Source organism: Schistocerca gregaria, unplaced genomic scaffold, assembly GCF_023897955.1.
Source record: "Schistocerca gregaria isolate iqSchGreg1 unplaced genomic scaffold, iqSchGreg1.2 ptg000858l, whole genome shotgun sequence".
NCBI classification, from domain to species: domain Eukaryota; kingdom Metazoa; phylum Arthropoda; class Insecta; order Orthoptera; family Acrididae; genus Schistocerca; species Schistocerca gregaria.
In genome coordinates this window covers 25,001-43,892 of record NW_026062220.1, presented here as the reverse complement: position 1 = coordinate 43,892, position 18,892 = coordinate 25,001, and the positions used below count along the sequence as shown (strand labels likewise).

The following is an 18,892-nucleotide window of genomic DNA, read 5'->3' as shown; positions in this document are numbered from 1 at the left end:
ACCGCCCCAGTCAAACTCCCCGCCTGGCAGTGTCCTCGAATCGGATCACGCGAGGGAGTAAACTGCGCCGCACACGCGGACGCGCCGACGCACACGGGACGCACGGCACGCGCAGGCTTGCACCCACACGCACCGCACGCTGTGGCGCACGGACACGGAGCCGCGGCGCGAACGCAACCCTAACACGCTTGGCTCGAGAACACCGTGACGCCGGGTTGTTATACCACGACGCACGCGCTCCGCCTAACCGAGTAAGTAAAGAAACAATGAAAGTAGTGGTATTTCACCGGCGATGTTGCCATCTCCCACTTATGCTACACCTCTCATGTCACCTCACAGTGCCAGACTAGAGTCAAGCTCAACAGGGTCTTCTTTCCCCGCTAATTTTTCCAAGCCCGTTCCCTTGGCAGTGGTTTCGCTAGATAGTAGATAGGGACATTCGCATGTATCATCTATCTATGTGGCCCTGCATCAATTACTAAGCAGTGCCGTGAGACGACTGAACTATTAGTAAAGTACTGATGAACAGCAGAATGTTTACCTTCCACAATGGGCGAGTGGTCGACTCTACCCCAGCGTCGCCACCGCAGGAAGCGGTCTTGGAAAAACTACCCCCACACCGTCACCATTGTGCGGGGGAACGGACCCTCTATATCCACAGAGGAGCACTCTTTGCCACCGGGCTTCAGGTCTCGCGACCTGCCGTCCAGTGCCCACGGGGAACCGCGTGGAGGTGGTGCCGCCGTAGCATCCGCTTACAATGGGCAATCAGCCGGCGCACGTTTCTCCTGCGGGTAGCAGGGTCCACAGCACTCGGCTCGGGCTAGCCAGGCCTTGCCCATCGTCGAGCCCGGAATTTCCGGGTTCTTGGCCTAGAGTCTGTCGCTACTTAGTCATCGTCAGCCCATGAGTCGTCATCTGAATCATTGCTGCTGGTCTCCGGAGTCGTGTCGGGGTCATGGAGCATTCCTGCTCTTTCCCTCACGAGTTCCAAAGCCCTCCGCTGCAAATATTGATCCAGAGCCTGTGCGGATATTGCAGACGCAAGAGTGTTGAGCGCCCTCCAGTGCTCTCTGCTCCGGAGTAGCGCTCTAACATCTCTGTTAGGGGGCAGTTGTTCCCGTACTTCAGCAAATTGTGGACAGTCCCACAGAGTGTGCTCTGGGGTTCCTTCCTCGCCACAGTCACAGTCTGTGGTTTCTCTTTTGCCAGTCCTACACAAGTAGGTGGAAAAGGGCCCATGTCCTGTCAAGAAATGCACCAATCCCCGTGAGGGTTTCAGAAACCGAAGTCTCATCCGCTCTCTCACGTTGGGGAAAAAATGGTGCACGCGCCTGCTTGTGCGGAGCGCGTCCCACCTCTGCTGCCACTCGTCAAAGAGCCAGTTCCGGACTTCAGCAGCGCTGTCTGCCGGTCGGCCTAAGATGTTATTGACCCCATCCGGATTTCCCTTCCGGAGCCAATACAGCGCACCCCTTTCCCTGACCAGCAGGTCAAGTGGGGGGATTGCTGTGATGACTAGTAGCGCATCGGCGGAAGTTGTGCTGTATGCTCCAGTGAGGCGCAACAGCGCTTGGCGCTGCAGCCTCCTCATCGCCGCCGCAGGTTTTCTCTGTCTCAGCCTATGAGCCCAGACACTCGACCCGTAAGCCGTGATGGCCACGAGAATGCTCGAGTGATATAGCCTTAATGTCTGCAATGGCAGATGGTATTGCTTGTTTGCAATACTGGCTATCTTGTGGAAGAGGGCCTGGCTTTTGCGACATACGATCTCGATATGCGCAGAGAACAGTCTGGACTCATCGAGGTGGATTCCCAGATACCTCGCCATGCGTGTTCGCCTGATAGCTCCATCGTTGGCACCGCCAGCAATTCGGAGTACAGGGCCACGTGCCAAACGGCCGCGCAGCAATATATACACAGTCTTCTCAGCAGACAGCTTCAGCTTCACTTTGTGGCACCACTGCTGCAGGGCGTTGAGCGCTGCGTTGCAGTTTACTTCCAACATTGCCCGAGAGTCACCTTCTATCACTAGAAGGATGTCATCGGCGTACGCTACTACGCCTCGCACTTGTCGCAGTTCTCCTAGTTCCGCCAACACAGGCTCGAGGCCTACATCCCAGAATATGGGACCGCAGACCGAGCCCTGTGGGCATCCCTTGGTGATCGACTTCTCAACCGCCCGCCCCGGGCACCGCAAAACCGCCCGCCGGTTACGGCAGTAGTCTAGCAGGCACCGGTACAGGGGCCCAGGACATTCCAACTTCCTTAGGCTGTCGAACAGTGCCGGCCACCATAGGTTGTCGAAAGCCCCAGCGATGTCAACCATTATCCCCGCAACGTACTTGGCTGTAGATGTGTCCACCAACAACATTGCCTTGTTTATAGCATCTTCTGTACACAGACCCCTCCTGAATCCATATTGGTCGGGACTGCGTCCCCTAAGTTCCCGGTGTTGCTCTAGCCGAAGGCATAGGAGCTTCTCCTGGAGCTTAGCCATGGAGTTCAAGAGACAGATGGGTCGGTATGATTTCGGCACTTCCGGATCCTTGTCCTCACCCTTTATCAGAATGACCACTTCGGCCAACTTCCACGATTCTGGTACCCGTCCCTGACGTAAGCACTCATTGTAGAGGTTAGTCAGGTAAGGGCAGATCTCCGCGCACAGGGCTTGGAGAACCTCGGCAGCGAGTCCATCATGGCCCGTCGCCTTTTTACGGCGCAATTCAAGAATTGCGGCGGTAACTTCACGTTCAGTGAACGGAGCAACAGGCGTCTCATCGGCATACAGCTCATGGAGTTGTCGCCTCAAATTCCCCTGTTCCTCGTCCTCATCTTCGCTACTATCGTCGGGCAATAAGGTACTCATGAGGAGCTCAGCTGACTCTTGCCAGTCCTTGGTGTGACTGCCATCGATCTTCCTTAGGGTCGACAGGACCGTCGGTGACCGAACTTTTGACACGGCAATCTTGTACGGTGTACCCCAGGGGTCAGCCGCCAGACTGTCACGAACAAAAGACTGCCAACTCTCAGTCCGTACTGTGTGCAGTGCCCGCTTAAACACGGCTTTGGCCCGCCTGTACCGCGCAAGCGTGGCCTCACGAATGTGATCGCCTACGCTGCGCTGGTAATGCCGCCGCGCTCTTCTGCATTCGCGTCGGAGACGCTGCAGCTCAGGGTTCCAAGGTGCCTTAGGCATTTTCCCTGTGTGGGCCAACGGGACTGCGCCTGTTGCTGCTGTCTGTATGGCCGCCGTCAGATCTTCTGCAGCTTTGTCAACGTCCACAACGCGATCCATTGGCCAATTCGGTATCACTAGATTACCTCTTAGTCGATCCCAATTAGCCTTTCGCCAGTTGTACTTGACGGTGCCGTTCACCTGGTCTTCAGGAGGAGGCTCCCCATCATAGGCTACAGTGAATGTGATCAGATTGTGGTCACTTAGTGTCATTCCCCGCCATACCTTCCAGTTCTCCGCACGGAGATGCTCGTGTGCACTCTTCAGTGTCACATCGATATTCGAGGTCGCTCCACTGCGGCCTTCGAAAGTTGGTGGGAAGTTTGGTCGGTTCAGCACTTCTAGTCTGAGCTCGTGAATTGCTTCAGCGAGTCTCTCACCTCGCCTGGCGGCGCGTCGAGCACCAAGAGGCGTGATGTCACTGTGCCATAGGGGTGACATGGCATTTGCGTCCATTGTGCAAATCAGCAAGTCATTGCGGTAGAACCCAACCGCCTCTTTTAACTGGTCGATATACGGTCTTTCTCTGTGCCTGTACTGAAAGTACATATTTAGCACGAAAAAGGTGAAATCGCCAGTATTTATCTCAGCTAACACCATGCATCTGTTGCTTAGGTGCGCCACTTTGACTGCTCTGAAGGAACGATTTAGCACAACAATTGCTGCCATAGGATGCTCTCCCCCAGCCAGGATCTGAGCTGTTGTCGGCATATATCGGATCTTTCCGTCCCTAGAGTAGGGCTCTTGCAGACATAATATGTCTAGAGACTCCTCCTCCGCTCGGCGTCGTACCTCCTGCATCACCGCTTGCGTTCGCGCGCAGTTCAGCTGTCCTATCTTAACCGACATTGGCATTGTGATTTTTCACAGTCCGGTCGGGGACAGGAGAGGTAGCGGCCGGAATGGAGACGGTTGACGAGAGGTCTTGTCTCCCATAGTCTGTCCGCTGGATTTTGCGTTGAGTGAGAATCCTGTAGTAGGCACACTCTTTGCCTGGCGTTTCGCATGTGCGATTACGCTTTTTGCACGGGATACAGACCGCTCGGTCCCCCGCTTTTCTACAGTCCTTCCTCATGTGGCCGTTCTCGCCACAGTGCCCACATGTTATTATACTCGGGTCCTGTTTGCAGAACCTTACCGAGTGGTTCACATCCTGGCACCGCGTGCAAACGACTAAGTCCAGGTAGTCGTCAACCGGCATGGACTCAAAGCCCATGTACAGTCGCTTCTGCCTCAGAATCGCGACTCTGAGTCTGGGGCTTACTTCCACCACGAGATGTGATGTTTGTCTGCCCCTTGGCCCAGTCCGGAACTTCGGCTTAAACTCCTGGCGAAACTGTGTTTCGGAAAGTCCTCCAAGGTCGTTTTGCTTTCGAGTTAGCTCAACCACAGCTTCATTCTTCATGACACATGGTACATGATATATGATTATCTGCGGATTGAGCTTTTTCGGCAGTTCGCACTTGAGTGCTTCTGTCAGTTTGTTGTTAGCTAGAAGCTTCTGGCGATCAGTCTCAGACGCCACATCTACGATGAGCGTCGGGCCGTTTGTGGCGACCCGTGAGAACTTCACACCTTCAACCTCAGGCTTGACCAGGGAGGTGAATTTCTTTCTCACTTCTGCACCAGTTTCATTGCCCTTGGACTTGATGAAGAGCGTTGCCTTCTCAGTCAGGGCTTTGGTTATCATCGCCTGCGTTTTCCGTTCTGGTATGGGTGGAGCGGCGGCAACTTGTGCAAAGGTCTTGGGTGGCGCCGTGGGCACCGCCTTCGTCCTCGCCAGCTCCTCCTCCAAGGCTTCCACCCTTCCGGTGAGGGCCGACTGCGCCATGGCCCAATCAAACAACTTAGCTCTCAGTTGTCTCTTAAAGTCCCCCAGATTTCCCTCCTCGACCAGTTGTCCCGGTTTTAGAGAGTCGTCCACGAGCTTCAGGACGTCCTCGAGCCGCGTCGCGATAAGCTTCACGGTCGCAAGATCGCTTGGGCTTGCCTTGTATCGGGACGTGCCGTCATCGACTGGGCCGCCAGGCTGTTGTCCGGCTACCTGCGCCGAGTCCGGCTGCTTGTTCGGTTTCCGCTTCTTCCGTCGTGTCCGGGACTTGCGTCTCTCGGCACCCGACATTGGTGAAGAGGCGCGGCTACTGCTGGCGCTTTCCCCGACTGGGCCGCTGGGCAGTTGCCCGGCTACCTTCGCCGGTTTCGGCACACTTTTCGCCGTCTCCGGCAGTTGAGACTTCGGCCGTGGGGCCGCCGTCTCTCCCGCCGGGCGAGTCTGGGTGAGCTTGCCGGTGCCGACTGGGCCGCTGGGTCTTTGCCCGGCTACCTGCGCCAGCTTTGGCTCGCTCGCAGCCTTCCCCGCCGGCGGTGTCGTTGGCCGCGAGGCCTTCGTCTCCGCCTTCGGTTCGGACTTCCCCGTTGCGCCTTCCCCGACTGGGCCGCCGGGCTTGCGCCCGGCTACCTGCGCCGGTTTCGGCTTGTCTCCCGCCTTAGGTGCCGCTTTCGGCGCCGGCTGGCGGGGTGGCGGCATCAGATCGGTTACAGCGTCCGCACTCAGCGATCTCTGCCGGAGCAGTTTTCGCAGGTGTTTCTTCTGCTTCCTCACTTTTGCCTTCCGTTCTTTCTCACTGTCACTTTCACTCGCGTCTGCAAGCGTCCGTGCCAGCGTCTCGCTTGCTGCAGTCTTAGCGCTCCGTGCACGAGGTGTACGGAGCTCCAATTCTGGCTCGCTAAGCGCGGGGTCATGGTCTTCTGGCCTATGGGCCTCCGACTGCCCTTGTGTTGGGAGTTCGTCTTGACACGGAGTGTCAGACTCGTCCCCTGAATGGTTGGTGTTGTGACTCCGCGACGGCCCACCAGTTCCGTCGGGACAAGGTTGATTGAGAGAAGCCATGTGGTTCCCACGATCAGCTAGGGATATAAGTGGTCCACCCAGGCGTTGCCCCGCCCACCTGGGTAAGCCTTATACAACAGAGGGTCGGCCGGTCCTCTGAGGTGGCTGACTCACGACTGTTCACAACTCAACAGCCTTGCGCCCCATAGCCGCCAGCTAACGCAGAGGGTGAGGGGTGATTATAGAGATTGTCCTTCTCTTGCCCAGGCGGTTAAGCCAAGACTCCGGTCCGAAACACGCACGACGTTCCACTGCGCGCCTCACAGCGGTCGTTGAAGTACGTGTCTCAGATTACGGACGGCGCTGGTAGCGCTTGCCAGCACCGGGCTCGGGCACCCCGGGTTTGCCAGGCCCGTACGTCGGCTGTATTAGCCTTCGTCCCTGTGGTCGTGGTCTTAGACCACTCAGGAGCATCCTCCTGGGGGCAGCTCCCGGTGACTTCCACGTTGCGAAGGCCGATGCCGGCCTCCACTCCGCAGTTATACACCAAGGAATCCTCCGAGCGAGGCCGGGTTGCCGCCCGCGTTGCATCCTCTGAAAGTCAGAGGGCGCTTCGCAGTCAGCGCCCTTCCCCGCGCGTGGACATCGGCCTGCTTCCGCTTTGGCCCTCAAAAGTGAGAGCCTTGGTTTCCGCAGGAACGATGACCGCCCTACTCCCCACTGTGCTTTGTGCGCCAACCGCACACGCCAACCACAACCAACATTACATGTGGCCGGGCGGCGCCGCTAAGTTGTCCGGGCGCGGCCGGCGGAGCCGGGCGCAGCCGGGCCCGCGCCCGCCGCCAGCGTAGCCGCGAGAGCGGGCTGTCAGCCAGAGGCCGACCGCCCGCCCAGCGCCAGCCAGCAGCGCGCGCATCGCCCGGCCGCACCCGGCCCCGCGCAGCGCAGCCGACACGGCAGCGCGCAAGCGCACAGCCCGACCGGCAGCCAAGACCCGCCACTACCCCGGCCAGCCGCGCTGCGCCCGGCTAGCACCGGGCGTTCACGCGCGAGGCCGGGGCCACAGCAGGACCCGCCGCCAGCGAGCCGCGCGAAGCGCACCGCCGTGCGCACAAGTCCAGCAGTAGCGCGCCAACTCACGTCGACACACTCCGCTGCACGCGCACGCACTACGTACGAGCTTGGATACTAGACTTAAGAGTCCGACACCTACAAGCGCTCGCAGTAGTGGGAGACGCGCACTCGGCCGGAAAGGGTCGATGTTCGATCCAACCGCCTCGTGCAGACGTCTCCTTGTGGGGAGTATACCTCCCGTGGCACTTGTGTCATGGAGCTCAGCATTCCACGGCCGATAAGTCAACCGCGATAACGCCTTGCTCCTGCTGTGGGGAGTGAGTTCCGTAGCGCGCACAGGCAGAGACGGAAACACATCCTCTCAGAGAGCGTGAAATGACTTTAACGCAAAAGCGGCGCCCGCCGCACCCCAGCCAGGGCCAGGGCGCAGCGGGCGCCGCCCCAGCAAAAGCGGCGCCCGCCGCATCCGAGCCGAAGCCAAGACACAGCAGACGCCGCCAGCGCATGGAGCCGCACCACGCCGCAGCCCGGCCGAAGCCGAGGCACAGCAAGCGCCGCCTTAGTAAAAGCGGCGCCCGCCGCACCCCGGCCAAGGGCCGAAGCACAGCAAGCGCCGCTATAACTTGTAAGTGCCATTCGCCAGTGAGCAAGGATACTAGACCGGAGTCCGACACCTTATCGCTCACGGCGAGCAAGGCTGCAGAGCCCGGTTTGGAGGGGCCAGTTGCCCAGTCCCACCGCATCCGAGCTTGCGCCCTGCACGGGAGTCGCCCTTCTCTCATTGGTTTCACCGGTTGCCCGGCTACTCGCATCTTACACCACGGGGAGGTTGAGAGATCGGACATTTAGCCGCCCGTCTTCTACCAGTATAGGTGGACTCCACCACTGGTTAGACAGCATAACGGCCTTCGTAAGATAGTAGATAGGGACAGCGGGAATCTCGTTAATCCATTCATGCGCGTCACTAATTAGATGACGAGGCATTTGGCTACCTTAAGAGAGTCATAGTTACTCCCGCCGTTTACCCGCGCTTGCTTGAATTTCTTCACGTTGACATTCAGAGCACTGGGCAGAAATCACATTGCGTCAACACCCGCTAGGGCCATCGCAATGCTTTGTTTTAATTAGACAGTCGGATTCCCCCAGTCCGTGCCAGTTCTGAGTTGATCGTTGAATGGCGGCCGAAGAGAATCCGCGCACCCGCGCGCCCCCGGAGGAGCACGCTAAGGCGGACGCGGCCTCGCAGCAAGGAAGATCCGTGGGAGGCCAAGGCACGGGACCGAGCTCGGATCCTGCACGCAGGTTGAAGCACCGGGGCGCGAACGCCGCGCAGGCGCGCGCATCCTGCACCGCCGGCCAGCACGAGGCCAACCAACGGCGAGAGCAGACCACGCCCGCGCTAAACGCCCGCACTTACCGGCACCCCTACGGCACTCACCTCGCCCAGGCCCGGCACGTTAGCGCTGACCCACTTCCCGACCAAGCCCGACACGCCCCGATCCTCAGAGCCAATCCTTATCCCGAAGTTACGGATCCAATTTGCCGACTTCCCTTACCTACATTATTCTATCGACTAGAGGCTCTTCACCTTGGAGACCTGCTGCGGATATGGGTACGAACCGGCGCGACACCTCCACGTGGCCCTCTCCCGGATTTTCAAGGTCCGAGGGGAAGATCGGGACACCGCCGCAACTGCGGTGCTCTTCGCGTTCCAAACCCTATCTCCCTGCTAGAGGATTCCAGGGAACTCGAACGCTCATGCAGAAAAGAAAACTCTTCCCCGATCTCCCGACGGCGTCTCCGGGTCCTTTTGGGTTACCCCGACGAGCATCTCTAAAAGAGGGGCCCGACTTATATCGGTTCCGCTGCCGGGTTCCGGAATAGGAACCGGATTCCCTTTCGCCCAACGGGGGCCAGCACAAAGTGCATCATGCTATGACGGCCCCCATCAACATCGGATTTCTCCTAGGGCTTAGGATCGACTGACTCGTGTGCAACGGCTGTTCACACGAAACCCTTCTCCGCGTCAGCCCTCCAGGGCCTCGCTGGAGTATTTGCTACTACCACCAAGATCTGCACCGACGGCGGCTCCAGGCAGGCTCACGCCCAGACCCTTCTGCGCCCACCGCCGCGACCCTCCTACTCGTCAGGGCTTCGCGGCCGGCCGCGAGGACCGGCCATGACTGCCAGACTGACGGCCGAGTATAGGCACGACGCTTCAGCGCCATCCATTTTCAGGGCTAGTTGCTTCGGCAGGTGAGTTGTTACACACTCCTTAGCGGATTCCGACTTCCATGGCCACCGTCCTGCTGTCTTAAGCAACCAACGCCTTTCATGGTTTCCCATGAGCGTCGATTCGGGCGCCTTAACTCGGCGTTTGGTTCATCCCACAGCGCCAGTTCTGCTTACCAAAAGTGGCCCACTTGGCACTCCGATCCGAGTCGTTTGCTCGCGGCTTCAGCATATCAAGCAAGCCGGAGATCTCACCCATTTAAAGTTTGAGAATAGGTTGAGGTCGTTTCGGCCCCAAGGCCTCTAATCATTCGCTTTACCGGATGAGACTCGTACGAGCACCAGCTATCCTGAGGGAAACTTCGGAGGGAACCAGCTACTAGATGGTTCGATTAGTCTTTCGCCCCTATACCCAGCTCCGACGATCGATTTGCACGTCAGAATCGCTACGGACCTCCATCAGGGTTTCCCCTGACTTCGTCCTGGCCAGGCATAGTTCACCATCTTTCGGGTCCCAACGTGTACGCTCTAGGTGCGCCTCACCTCGCAATGAGGACGAGACGCCCCGGGAGTGCGGAGGCCGCCGCCCCGTGAAGGGCGGGGAAGCCCCATCCTCCCTCGGCCCGCGCAAGGCGAGACCTTCACTTTCATTACGCCTTTAGGTTTCGTACAGCCCAATGACTCGCGCACATGTTAGACTCCTTGGTCCGTGTTTCAAGACGGGTCGTGAAATTGTCCAAAGCTGAAGCGCCGCTGACGGGAGCGATTATTCCGCCCGAGAGCATCCCGAGCCAACAGCGGCGCGGGTCCGGGGCCGGGCCAGGTAGGTCCGTCATCCGGGAAGAACCGCGCGCGCTTGCCGGGAGCCCGAGCGCCCAAAGGGGCGAATCGACTCCTCCAGATATACCGCCGAGCAGCCAGCCAGGACACCGGGGCTCTGCCCAACAGACGCGAACCGAGGCCCGCGGAAGGACAGGCTGCGCACCCGGGCCGTAGGCCGGCACCCAGCGGGTCGCGACGTCCTACTAGGGGAGAAGTGCGGCCCACCGCACACCGGAACGGCCCCACCCCGCGGCGAGTGGAAAGGCAACCGGACACGACCCCGCCGCGGATTGCTCCGCGCGGGCGGCCGGCCCCATCTGCCGAGGGCGGGGGCCAGTGGCCGGATGGGCGTGAATCTCACCCGTTCGACCTTTCGGACTTCTCACGTTTACCCCAGAACGGTTTCACGTACTTTTGAACTCTCTCTTCAAAGTTCTTTTCAACTTTCCCTCACGGTACTTGTTCGCTATCGGTCTCGTGGTCATATTTAGTCTCAGATGGAGTTTACCACCCACTTGGAGCTGCACTCTCAAGCAACCCGACTCGAAGGAGAGGTCCCGCCGACGCTCGCACCGGCCGCTACGGGCCTGGCACCCTCTACGGGCCGTGGCCTCATTCAAGTTGGACTTGGGCTCGGCGCGAGGCGTCGGGGTAGTGGACCCTCCCAAACACCACATGCCACGACAGGCGGCAGCCTGCGGGGTTCGGTGCTGGACTCTTCCCTGTTCGCTCGCCGCTACTGGGGGAATCCTTGTTAGTTTCTTTTCCTCCGCTTAGTAATATGCTTAAATTCAGCGGGTAGTCTCGCCTGCTCTGAGGTCGTTGTACGAGGTGTCGCACGCCACACCGCCAGCCGGCTGTGCACGCTACCGAGAAAGTACCGGTATGCGAACCGCCAGGCGACGGGCGCGCATCGCACGTTTAAGGAGACGCGGCCGGCCACACAGGCGACCACGACACTCCCACGTCTCCGAAGCGGGACAAACGCCGCGCGCTTCAGTATACGTAGCCGACCCTCAGCCAGACGTGGCCCGGGAACGGAATCCATGGACCGCAATGTGCGTTCGAAACGTCGATGTTCATGTGTCCTGCAGTTCACATGTCGACGCGCAATTTGCTGCGTTCTTCATCGACCCACGAGCCGAGTGATCCACCGTCCTGGGTGATCTTTTCCTTTTCAGTCTCCCACTGTCTCTTTCAAGACAGTAGCATTTGCGGGACTGAGGCGTCTGACGGCCCCTGTTCCACTATTTTTTTTGTGTCCAACGGCCTCACAGCCGATGGGCGTCGTACGGCTCCACACCGGAGCGGACAGGCACTCGGGCGAACGTCATTCAAAACCGGCGCCAGGCGCCAGGTACCGCAGGCCAGCCGCTCCAGAGCTTCAGCGCTCGTACCACACAACAACAACACTTCCGCTAGTTTTGAGAGGCACGCGTGGTTCCGCACGCGGCGCACGGCCACTGCCGTACAGGTAGCGTGTTGCGCGACACGACACGCACATCGAAAGACATGCAGTCTAGTCGGTAATGATCCTTCCGCAGGTTCACCTACGGAAACCTTGTTACGACTTTTACTTCCTCTAAATGATCAAGTTTGGTCATCTTTCCGGTAGCATCGGCAACGACAGAGTCGATGCCGCGTACCAGTCCGAAGACCTCACTAAATCATTCAATCGGTAGTAGCGACGGGCGGTGTGTACAAAGGGCAGGGACGTAATCAACGCGAGCTTATGACTCGCGCTTACTGGGAATTCCTCGTTCATGGGGAACAATTGCAAGCCCCAATCCCTAGCACGAAGGAGGTTCAGCGGGTTACCCCGACCTTTCGGCCTAGGAAGACACGCTGATTCCTTCAGTGTAGCGCGCGTGCGGCCCAGAACATCTAAGGGCATCACAGACCTGTTATTGCTCAATCTCGTGCGGCTAGAAGCCGCCTGTCCCTCTAAGAAGAAAAGTAATCGCTGACAGCACGAAGGATGTCACGCGACTAGTTAGCAGGCTAGAGTCTCGTTCGTTATCGGAATTAACCAGACAAATCGCTCCACCAACTAAGAACGGCCATGCACCACCACCCACCGAATCAAGAAAGAGCTATCAATCTGTCAATCCTTCCGGTGTCCGGGCCTGGTGAGGTTTCCCGTGTTGAGTCAAATTAAGCCGCAGGCTCCACTCCTGGTGGTGCCCTTCCGTCAATTCCTTTAAGTTTCAGCTTTGCAACCATACTTCCCCCGGAACCCAAAAGCTTTGGTTTCCCGGAGGCTGCCCGCCGAGTCATCGGAGGAACTGCGGCGGATCGCTGGCTGGCATCGTTTATGGTTAGAACTAGGGCGGTATCTGATCGCCTTCGAACCTCTAACTTTCGTTCTTGATTAATGAAAACATACTTGGCAAATGCTTTCGCTTCTGTTCGTCTTGCGACGATCCAAGAATTTCACCTCTAACGTCGCAATACGAATGCCCCCGCCTGTCCCTATTAATCATTACCTCGGGTTCCGAAAACCAACAAAATAGAACCGAGGTCCTATTCCATTATTCCATGCACACAGTATTCAGGCGGGCTTGCCTGCTTTAAGCACTCTAATTTGTTCAAAGTAAACGTGCCGGCCCACCGAGACACTCAACAAAGAGCACCCTGGTAGGATTTAAACGGGGTCCGCCTCGGGACGCGAAAGCACCCCTTCGGCTCGCCCCACCGGCAGGACGTCCCACGATACATGCCAGTTAAACACCGACGGGCGGTGAACCAACAGCGTGGGACACAAATCCAACTACGAGCTTTTTAACCGCAACAACTTTAATATACGCTATTGGAGCTGGAATTACCGCGGCTGCTGGCACCAGACTTGCCCTCCAATAGATACTCGTTAAAGGATTTAAAGTGTACTCATTCCGATTACGGGGCCTCGGATGAGTCCCGTATCGTTATTTTTCGTCACTACCTCCCCGTGCCGGGAGTGGGTAATTTGCGCGCCTGCTGCCTTCCTTGGATGTGGTAGCCGTTTCTCAGGCTCCCTCTCCGGAATCGAACCCTGATTCCCCGTTACCCGTTACAACCATGGTAGGCGCAGAACCTACCATCGACAGTTGATAAGGCAGACATTTGAAAGATGCGTCGCCGGTACGAGGACCGTGCGATCAGCCCAAAGTTATTCAGAGTCACCAAGGCAAACGGACCAGACAAGCCAATCCGATTGGTTTTGATCTAATAAAAGCGTCCCTTCCATCTCTGGTCGGGACTCTGTTTGCATGTATTAGCTCTAGAATTACCACAGTTATCCAAGTAACGTGGGTACGATCTAAGGAACCATAACTGATTTAATGAGCCATTCGCGGTTTCACCTTAATGCGGCTTGTACTGAGACATGCATGGCTTAATCTTTGAGACAAGCATATGACTACTGGCAGGATCAACCAGGGAGCTGCGTCAACTAGAGCTGAGCAGCCGGCCGCCCGGGAGTGTGTCCCGGGGGCCCGCGCGAACACGCAAGCGTCCGCTCAATTATTCTGCAAACAGGAGGAGGCCGAGCTCCCCTGCACGATACACCTCGAAACCCTCTCAGGTCCCGGCGGCGCGCAGCGCCGTCCTAGGTACTTGGTCGGTTTCGAGAGAGGCGCAATCGCCCGGAGTTAGGCGAGTAGACGGTTTTAGTGCGAACACCCTTGCTCCCAACTGAGCTTGCCGCTGCCGACAGAGGCCCGGGAGCGTGCTGTCGTGGCATTGCCGGCGGGAGACAACACGCGCCACCTATGGTGACCGGCAGCTCCAACGCCAGCGCCACACAAGGGCAAAGCCCCACTTGGGTGCAGAAGCGAACTCTCCCAGCACAGCGCACGCGCCAACACGTCCGCACAACTGCGATACAAACCACCTGCGAGAACCGCTGGGGCGACCGAGCAGCAGACGGCGTCGCGGCGCCGAGTGCCAGGCGGCGGCGCATCCTCAACGCACACAGTCCTCAATCAGACCAGCACACTGCAGATGTCCACCGCGCTTCGCACCGGGCTCGGCTGAACCAACTTTGGCCGCCAGGCGCCGCGTGCAGGGTGCGCCGCAGCGTAGCTGCGCCGCCTGCCGGGCCCGTCGGCTGGCGCTCCTGCCACTCGGCGCCCCCCACCAGCCGCCTGTTGCGCGTGCGCCCACGCAGCGCGCGGCCAACACGCCGGGCGGCCCCCCTTCACCGGCCGGGAACAGTCCCACCAAGCCACCGCCGCGTATCGCTTCATACCCACATGGGCCTAGTCACGCGTGTGGATGTGGCGGGTACCGCTGAAACAACCGGTTAATAGCTGTACCGATCGTCGCCATCACAGATTCACCTCCAGCGTGAACAACCGCTCAACAACGGATTTCCAGTTCATTTGCGTATCTTGGGCAGTAAACGTAGATGTCCACCTACATTTGCGAATTCAACAATTCTTGCATGCCAGGATGTCATGTGTCACGACACGCTACATCAGACCACATACACACTGCGACATGTGCAGAAGAGAACACGTGGAAGGTGGCCCGCGCACGTATGCGATGTACCTTCCGCGATCCACTGTCAACCGGCATCTGCGGCATGTCCCAGATATGGAACGCGGTCCACCAGGGTAGCACTTTGTGTGAGGCAATACGACAAAGTCGGAATACACGCGTCACTACATCAGACGGCTCACGCTGACCTGACCTGACCTGACTCACCGCACCACCACCCCCAGCGACCCAGGGTGACATACAATGCGTTCGTACGTTCCTCCCACACGCCTCTACGGCGTACCACAGTGCAACCTAGCTGTTATTGGGAGACGAGACAAGTAGCATCAAGCACAACATATGGAAATTGAGATTCGACACCGTTGGGCACAGCCAGCGTACGGTCACACGTATCACACTACTTCACTCTGTACGTAACGACCGATGATCGGTACAGCGTGTGGGTTACGCGTACGACATCAGCGGACAATGGACACAGACCATACCACGACGTACACTGAGGGCGTCGACATCTGAATGCAACTGAACAGCTGCGAGGCTCATTTAACACTCAAACGCCAGACCGACCAGCTTGAGAGGACAGAGACACAAAGAGGGGGACAGAGGGGGACAGAGGGGGGGGAGGGGGGGGGGTCGGCGATATAGTCCTATTGCAGTACAATTGACAGTGGATAGCAGGAATATGTGGAAAGTAAGCAACACTCGCAAGACATCTACATGAGGATAACAACGACACCAGAGATTCCGAGCAGTGAACTATGTTAGGCAAAGGGACAACGTGGGTTAGGTTAAGGGACAACGTGGGTTAGGTTAAGGGACAACGTGGGTTAGGTTAAGGGACAACGTGGGTTAGGTTAAGGGACAACGTGGGTTAGGTTAAGGGACAACGTGGGTTAGGTTAAGGGACAACGTGGGTTAGGTTAAGGGACAACGTGGGTTAGGTTAAGGGACAACGTGGGTTAGGTTAAGGGACAACGTGGGTTAGGTTAAGGGACAACGTGGGTTAGGTTAAGGGACAACGTGGGTTAGGTTAAGGGACAACGTGGGTTAGGTTAAGGGACAACGTGGGTTAGGTTAAGGGACAACGTGGGTTAGGTTAAGGGACAACGTGGGTTAGGTTAAGGGACAACGTGGGTTAGGTTAAGGGACAACGTGGGTTAGGTTAAGGGACAACGTGGGTTAGGTTAAGGGACAACGTGGGTTAGGTTAAGGGACAACGTGGGTTAGGTTAAGGGACAACGTGGGTTAGGTTAAGGGACAACGTGGGTTAGGTTAAGGGACAACGTGGGTTAGGTTAAGGGACAACGTGGGTTAGGTTAAGGGACAACGTGGGTTAGGTTAAGGGACAACGTCGGTTAGGTTAAGGGACAACGTCGGTTAGGTTAAGGGACAACTTGAGTTAGGTTAAGGGACAACTTGAGTTAGGTTAAGGGACAACTTGAGTTAGGTTAAGGGACAACTTGAGTTAGGTTAAGGGACAACGTGGGTTAGGTTAAGGGACAAATTGAGTTAGGTTAAGGGACAACTTGAGTTAGGTTAAGGGACAACTTGAGTTAGGTTAAGGGACAAATTGAGTTAGGTTAAGGGACAAATTGAGTTAGGTTAAGGGACAAATTGAGTTAGGTTAAGGGACAAATTGAGTTAGGTTAAGGGACAAATTGAGTTAGGTTAAGGGACAAATTGAGTTAGGTTAAGGGACAAATTGAGTTAGGTTAAGGGACAAATTGAGTTAGGTTAAGGGACAAATTGAGTTAGGTTAAGGGACAAATTGAGTTAGGTTAAGGGACAACTTGAGTTAGGTTAAGGGACAACTTGAGTTAGGTTAAGGGACAACTTGAGTTAGGTTAAGGGACAACTTGAGTTAGGTTAAGGGACAACTTGAGTTAGGTTAAGGGACAACTTGAGTTAGGTTAAGGGACAACTTGAGTTAGGTTAAGGGACAACTTGAGTTAGGTTAAGGGACAACTTGAGTTAGGTTAAGGGACAACTTGAGTTAGGTTAAGGGACAACTTGAGTTAGGTTAAGGGACAACTTGAGTTAGGTTAAGGGACAACTTGAGTTAGGTTAAGGGACAACTTGAGTTAGGTTAAGGGACAACTTGAGTTAGGTTAAGGGACAACGTGGGTTAGGTTAAGGGACAAATTGAGTTAGGTTAAGGGACAACTTGAGTTAGGTTAAGGGACAACTTGAGTTAGGTTAAGGGACAACTTGAGTTAGGTTAAGGGACAACTTGAGTTAGGTTAAGGGACAACTTGAGTTAGGTTAAGGGACAACTTGAGTTAGGTTAAGGGACAACTTGAGTTAGGTTAAGGGACAACTTGAGTTAGGTTAAGGGACAACTTGAGTTAGGTTAAGGGACAACTTGAGTTAGGTTAAGGGACAACTTGAGTTAGGTTAAGGGACAACTTGAGTTAGGTTAAGGGACAACTTGAGTTAGGTTAAGGGACAACTTGAGTTAGGTTAAGGGACAACTTGAGTTAGGTTAAGGGACAACTTGAGTTAGGTTAAGGGACAACTTGAGTTAGGTTAAGGGACAACTTGAGTTAGGTTAAGGGACAACTTGAGTTAGGTTAAGGGACAACTTGAGTTAGGTTAAGGGACAACTTGAGTTAGGTTAAGGGACAACTTGAGTTAGGTTAAGGGACAACTTGAGTTAGGTTAAGGGACAACTTGAGTTAGGTTAAGGGACAACTTGAGTTAGGTTAAGGGACAACTTGAGTTAGGTTAAGGGACAACTTGAGTTAGGTTAAGGGACAAATTGAGTTAGGTTAAGGGACAAATTGAGTTAGGTTAAGGGACAAATTGAGTTAGGTTAAGGGACAAATTGAGTTAGGTTAAGGGACAAATTGAGTTAGGTTAAGGGACAAATTGAGTTAGGTTAAGGGACAAATTGAGTTAGGTTAAGGGACAAATTGAGTTAGGTTAAGGGACAAATTGAGTTAGGTTAAGGGACAAATTGAGTTAGGTTAAGGGACAAATTGAGTTAGGTTAAGGGACAAATTGAGTTAGGTTAAGGGACAAATTGAGTTAGGTTAAGGGACAAATTGAGTTAGGTTAAGGGACAAATTGAGTTAGGTTAAGGGACAATTGAGTTAGGTTAAGGGACAAATTGAGTTAGGTTAAGGGACAAATTGAGTTAGGTTAAGCTATAATCTGGTACAGCCACAGTTAGGTTAAGCGATAATCTGGTACAGCCACAGTTAGGTTAAGCGATAATCTGGTACAGCCACAGTTAGGTTAAGCGATAAACTGGTACAGCCACAGTTAGGTTAAGCGATAAACTGGTACAGCCACAGTTAGGTTAAGCGATAAACTGGTACAGCCACAGTTAGGTTAAGCGATAAACTGGTACAGCCACAGTTAGGTTAAGCGATAAACTGGTACAGCCACAGTTAGGTTAAGCGATAAACTGGTACAGCCACAGTTAGGTTAAGCGATAAACAACACGCGATCTAGTGTCAGTTAGGTTAAGCGATAAACTGGTACAGCCACAGTTAGGTTAAGCGATAAAGTTGGTTAAATTTGGTATTGTGTGGGAAGGGGGCAGAGAGAGAGAGGGGGGGGGGGTGGATAGTGGTGGCAGTACACGGATGCCTGAGTCACCGTCAGATACGTCACGTCGGTTCGATGCTTGTAGCAAGAGGCTGGCGGATGTGTGTCTCTCACTTCTGCAATTTTTCATGTGGTATAACACGAGGGCGGGGGATGATATTTGGTGCCCCTCTGTGTAGGATGTGTGTTGGTGGTGTTGATTTATCTGAGCAATGGTAGTTGTCGGAGGAGTGGGGTATTGTGCTTTTATTAGGTGGACCTACTGCTCTGGTTATCATAGTGTCGACGGTGCAATGTGGCAGAGAGGATGCACTCGACATTGTCGCATTCCAGATGTTTACCGTATTGTGTGTCTCCGTTGCAGGCCGAGAGTGGTTGCATGTTCGAGTGTCTGGCTGACGTGCGATTCACGTTGTGTGCCCAGTCTTACAGCACGTATAGGGACATTCGCATAAATCATCTATATTTGGCCTTGCATCATTTACTAAGCAGTGCCGTGAGACGACCGAACTATTAGGAAAGGTACTGATGTACCGCATAATGTTTACCTTCCACCACACGGCGAGTATCGACTGTGCCCAGCGTTGCCACCGCAGGCAGCGGTCACCGTCCACCATTGTGCGGCGGAACGGAACATCTATATCCTCAGAGGAGCACTCTTTGCC

General features: G+C 55.7%; 2 non-coding genes and 1 pseudogene across 2 annotated transcripts; all 3 read right to left on the bottom strand.

Moving 5' to 3' along the window:
- Window positions 1-8,026: 8,026 nt before the first annotated feature.
- On the bottom strand, window positions 8,027-11,018 carry LOC126323579 (large subunit ribosomal RNA; annotated as a pseudogene).
- A 188-nt stretch (window positions 11,019-11,206) lies between these two features.
- LOC126323581 (5.8S ribosomal RNA) lies at window positions 11,207-11,361 on the bottom strand. The gene has a single exon (XR_007559528.1). It is a non-coding gene; the product is annotated as a 5.8S ribosomal RNA (ribosomal RNA).
- A 362-nt stretch (window positions 11,362-11,723) lies between these two features.
- On the bottom strand, window positions 11,724-13,616 carry LOC126323583 (small subunit ribosomal RNA). Its single transcript, XR_007559530.1, has one exon. It is a non-coding gene; the product is annotated as a small subunit ribosomal RNA (ribosomal RNA).
- Between the last annotated feature and the right edge of the window lie 5,276 nt (window positions 13,617-18,892).